Source organism: Brienomyrus brachyistius, unplaced genomic scaffold (assembly GCF_023856365.1).
Source record: "Brienomyrus brachyistius isolate T26 unplaced genomic scaffold, BBRACH_0.4 scaffold129, whole genome shotgun sequence".
NCBI lineage: Eukaryota > Metazoa > Chordata > Actinopteri > Osteoglossiformes > Mormyridae > Brienomyrus > Brienomyrus brachyistius.
Genome location: NW_026042404.1, coordinates 215,063 through 221,020, shown reverse-complemented (window position 1 = coordinate 221,020; position 5,958 = coordinate 215,063).

Sequence of the window (5,958 nt, the reverse complement as noted above, 5' to 3'; positions counted from 1 at the left end):
TTAAAACTGAAGATGTGCTCATTCCTTTGTGTATTTACAAATTTTCCTTCCGTCAGACATGAGGAGTTTGCTGCTATATTTGGCACTAATAGAGATTCTGATGCTGCTATTTTTATTGTCTATTAGTTTGTTATTATTTACAAGTTCTGTTGTGTTTTTGCATTTTTCTCTTCTGGTTAATTAACTGCTGTCTGATTGCTGTGAAGTATGAGTGTGGTGAGTAAGACTCAGGGACTGGAAGTGGGATTACAACTGAAGATAACATGCTTATTCCTTTTTGTATTGTTTACAAATTTCCTTCCGTCAAACATGAGGAGTTTGCTGCTATATTGTGCACTAACAGAGATTCTGATGCTGCTATTTTTATTGTTTATAAATGTGTTATTGTTTCCAAGTTGAGTATTCAATAAATGCTAAATTGAGAAATTTTGTGTATCGTTTGTTATTATTAGTGTGATATTTTACCATGCAAATAGAGGGGAAAACGTCCAATTATCGGCCAAAAAAAATCAGCAGCATATATCGGCCATCGCCTGACCCTGACTCCTAAATATCGGCATCGGCTATTGAAAAACCCATATCGGTCGACCTCTAGTAACAGTACATTCTGTCCAATTCATCCATCGAGTTAAGTCACACACCCACTTGAGGGGGCACTCCGGCAGACGTGAGGATGGGGATGTTCTTTCCGCTATAACATCCACTGCAGAAGTACATCTCGCTCCTGTTCACAGGGCTTACTTCAATGATGAAGCAGGGCTGGTTGTCTGGACAAGTGAAGTTGTCCTGCTGCTGGGTCTCGGTGCCGTTTTTCCACCTAAGCTTGAAGGTGGAAATGTGTTCCAACTTGGTCCCTGGGACTGCAGCATAGCCAAACATCGCGAGCAGCGTCGGCCACACCCACCACCAGAACCATCACACCGTCCTATACACATAAAGAAGAACTAAAACATAGAGTGTTGTGACAATCTATGCGTTAATGTTTGGCAGCATAGGTGATTCGTTAAAATTATACCGAAGAATGGAAAATGTGATATTTAGAATATTTTTTGCCATTTAGTAGCTAATTTAAGCACTTACCCAATGCCTCAATTTGTTTTAGGTCAGTAATGTCTGAGCCAAAAGAATGAATGTATGAATTTAATACAATTCACCCACTCCCACCCACACACAAATCTGAAATTCAATTTATTAAGACACTTCTTAAACATTAGTGCATTAACAAAAAAGGAAAATCTTAAGAGATTCAGTAGGATTTTCTATGTTAGACTTAAGTTAATAGTTCAATAGTTTTTATATATTTCAGTATACCAATTTGACTTTAATGTTGAAACAGATGCTAAAACATGGAATAATTTCATAACTAGAGAAACATGTTATTCACAAACACTAGCAAAGGTAGCTTATAGTTAAACTTACTTAAGTCAGCAAGTCAGGCTACAGTGTGTAAGAATTGTCGTAAACGATAATTTGTCTCAGTCTTACATGACAGAATAAGTAAACAGAAAATATAAAATGGCTGAAACAGCATCATTAACGCCAGCTACAGTAGAGGCGCAGAAAAGGTGTCATGACTGAAGTATTCCCAAACTTTGGAAGACCGCATGCGAGCCTTTTTTGCCGCGTGTTTCTCCAGAGGCTCCGGAGCTCCGCTGGTTGACGCAGCCAAGTTGGCTCATGTGCAGGGGGACAAGCGGCAAATTTCTTTTTTGCAGGGTGGTAGGTGATGTCTCATTAATATTTCTGAGAGAAGTGCTACATGATTGGCCAGTGCATGCCTTACAAAATGGTGCGGCACTGCATCCAAGCCTGCGGCACTCAGAGTCACAAATACAGTGGAAACCATTTGTAGTAATTACGTCTGTCTGGCTGATTTCCAACTAATTGATATTTGTATATTTATTACATGAATATAAGGTAATATAAGGTAATAGAAGAGGTATTTAATGGTTTTCCGTCTGAGGAATTTGCAAAAAACTGCAGTGCATGATGGGTCGGATCTAAAGGCTGCCTAACGTCCTCATCTGTAGGACGACTTACATCAAGACTAGGAAGGTGCATAATGTTCATGCCTGGTTGCGTTTGTTGGTCCAGAAAGTAATTCAATTTCGCCATGTAGGTTACGTTCTTAAAAACTGCTTGGAATATAGCCCGATTATATGCTGTGGGCCTTTTAATTTCTTTGTTTACCAGGTAGGCTACCTTCTTTAAACTGCGTTTTGTTAGACTACATATTTAGGGAGGTCTTTATAAATTTATTGTAGTCTTTATAAATATGTACATAGTTTAGCCTAACCCAGCCACTTAAGGGAGCAAGCCAGCTCAACTAGGTGTCGGTCCCAAGCCCGGATTAATGGGGAGGGTTGGCGTCAAGAAATAAAGAGACTGTATCTTCACTGCATGACTGATGTCAAAATGTGTGAAATATGTGGTTGTATAAATAAATTCATTAAAGTAGGTTAATGATTCTGTGCTGTCTAAATTGTATAGAAAATTTCTACATATAGCCAAACAAATCTCCTCCTGTTTGAAAAGGCATAGAAAAAGCAATTTAGCCACTAAAACTTTACAGTTTTTGTGAGGGACAGTCGAATTCTCTCGTTAAGTTTTTTGTGATCCTGCACCTACACTTTGCCGGCCCCAGGAGGATGGGCTCCCCCTTTGAGTTTGGTCCCTCCCAAGGTTTCTTCCTTCTTGGGAGTTTTTCCATGCTATCGGCGCCTATGGCTTACTCACTGGGGGCTTTGGGTGGGCATGATATAAAGCAAAGCATTTTCCCTTCCAGTTTCCTCCTCTGGTCCACATTGCAGGACCATCAGCCATCAGAAACAGCCCAGACAGTCTCCTTCAGCTTCTTTAGTGTCCTTGGAAGCCAAGGCAGTTTTAGATCTGAGAGGAGGTTTATCAGAAGGACACATATTACGTCGTTTGTCCTGAAATGTAACATGGGGAGGAAAAGTTAAGCGGTTTAGTCAGATTGGAGTCGTTTATTCAGCAGTGGCAGCGCCAGTGACTTAATGCTACAGGTGCTATAGGGGAGTGAGATTATTTAGAGCGGGTGCTTTAGCTTTTCAGCTTATGTAGATGCTGTATAGAAGCACACAGCACGATAAGCTACAGCATGGATAAAATATGATAAAATATGAAATTCTAACGTCTAGCTCACAGAGCCTCTATGTGTACTTTGAAGAAAAAATACACTACAAGTATGCTATAAAAACCGCAAAAATGTCTTACACAATATACAGATTTTACAGATAGTTAAAGAAAAAATGAAACCAATATTTTGGGGGTGCTGTGGGGGTACTATGGTCATTGGAGGAGGAGCTAGAGCCCCCCCCCCAAGCTTTTCCCTGGTGCTGCCACTGTTGTTCAGATTAAAAGTAACCTTGTCATTAATAAACAGTACTCTGATCAAATTTTTGCATGTACAAACACAATCAAAGTTGAACCACATGTTTAGACACAATTCACACACCTGTTACATTTCCATAATGCTAAGACTCTCTACACTTACTTCATCCACTTTCTTGTTTGGTACACAGTCAATTGATGGATGTGTAAGATTATTACCAGACCGTCTGCTGCAAACTCTACAGTTAATGAATGGCTGCAAAAACACACAGACACACAAAAACAGTATTTAAAGAGTGGTGGGCAATAAATACAGTGAGAGAAGGTGTAGTAAAGATATATCTAAAGATTTAAGGCAGAGCTGCTGGACTGCAGGGTTTAATGACACAGAACAATTTTAGAGGAAAGAGCTTCCAAAGCAGGGTCACCTTAAGGCTATATTATACAAAGCAAGTTCATCTAAAAGTATGAACAACAAATCCCGTTTAACTGAACACTGCTCTGTATTAAAATACTGTCCTCCGATCAAGCTAAGTGGTCCTGTAGTTCACTATTTAAAGAGGTAAATTTAAAGGGTAATTCACACTGCGCATCTACCCTGCTCTGACCAGATTTAATTGCCCTTTCACCACAAAACACCACACTGCCATTTAAGGCTGATTTCAACTGCCTGGTAATCCAGCCTTTAAGCCTGTAAACCTACTAAAATTTGAGAATAAGGTGATGGAACTGGCTGTTTGAGGCCACCTATCTATTTGTTACTTTATTGTTGGCTAACTTTCCTCCGCAGGGCATCAAAAAAGTTAACATGAACCTAAATTAATTTGCTAACTGATATGTCCAATGCTCACAGTCACAGTGACTCTTTACTTACCCTCTTGTCCATGAAAATACAGTCAGCCCGATGGTCTGTTGCAGTTGACTTTGGACATTTTGTTGCTCTCAAGAGAATCTCAATGTCAATGTATTCACTGCTGATCTAAATCACATAAACACGTTATATACAAAATTGCCTACAACTGTTTTAAAGGCAATATAACAAACAATAATCACCCAAAAAATGGCAAACTGTCACAGACTTGACTGCAGCAGATTCAGAGAGAAACTGTGAGAAGGTAAAATTGACCAGGGCTGAGATATACAACCATCACTTTCATTGTGAAGAGACATTAAGCATCATATGCATTGAAATTAAAACATCAAAATCAATGTGATTCTCATTAGTTCAGCTTGCAGATGATGAAAGTTTCACACTTTTGTAAACACTTTCTCAGCAGTTACCTTCGGACGGCCCTGGATGTTATAGAAATTCATGTGCTGACGGGTTCCTTGATGAGCATTTTCGACTGCGAGTTTAATGGCCGTCTTGTAGAGTGCAGGGAGACTGTGGTAATCTTGCTGGGCCTCTGTGGAGATAAGCAGAGCTCCATAAGCCAAAACCAGAAGCAGCAGGCGGGTCATCTTCCTCTCAGCTTTGAAGGGAGAAGCAGGACTGAGGACACTGATCTGTGGTCCCCTTATCCAGCACGTCCAGGGGCGTGTCCTTCACCCGAAACAAACAGACCTTTGAACAACATTGGAAAACTCTTCAGGATGAATCGAGGCAGGTGGTCAAGTGGGTTTATTGTTATTTCAGCAATATACACAGTACACAGTGAAAGGAAACATTGTTCCTCCTGGACCACGGTGCAAGACAAAGAAGAAAAACAGAAACAACACAAGATGACACAAGTGCGGGCAAGATAGAACTATACAGAGTGAAAGGAGCACAAACAGAGGGAGAAAGTGCAAGATAAACACAAGAGCAACAATACAATACTACAGGACAAGACAGCGCAGTCAAGAACACAGAGTGCAGCCAGAGCTAACCTGAATAGGGGCATCAAGGTTGCCAGGCAGGCAGAGAAACAGAAAATAGAGGTCTACTTCACATACAACAACCCACAGTGGGTGTGGCAGGGAATACAACACATTACAAACTTCAAAGGCAACAACACCGTCACTGTTAACAGCAACGCCCTTTTAGCAAAGGAGCTAAACAGCTTCTTTGCTCGTCTGGAGGAACACAGAGCAGACATAGCCACACTGCCCCCTCCCCCAATCTCCAGCACTCACAGACTCCCTCTGCAGGAACACCACGCGAGAAGGCACATTGCATCTCTAGGTGTGTGGAGTTTAAGACAAGGCAAGTGATGCTACGATAATATAATTCCTTGGTAAGACCCCACCTAGAATATTGTGTGCGGGTTTGGTTACCATACCTTAAGAAGGACATTGCTGCCTTGGAAAAGGTGCAACGTAGGGCAACGAGAATGATTCCTGGTCTTAGAGGAATGTCTAATGAGGAGAGGTTAGCTGAGCTGAATCTGTTTAGCCTCGAGCAAAGGAGACTAAGGGGGGACATAATCCAGGTGTTTAAGATTCTAACAGGTCTGGATGCTGTTCAGCCAAATGGCTATTTCAATGTTAGTTTAAATACCAGAACTCGTGGCCATAAGTGGAAATTAGCTGGAGAACATTTTAAAACGAATTTGATGAAGCATTTCTGTACACAGCGTGTAGTTAGAGTATGGAATAGTCTTCCTGTTATTGTAACACAAGCTA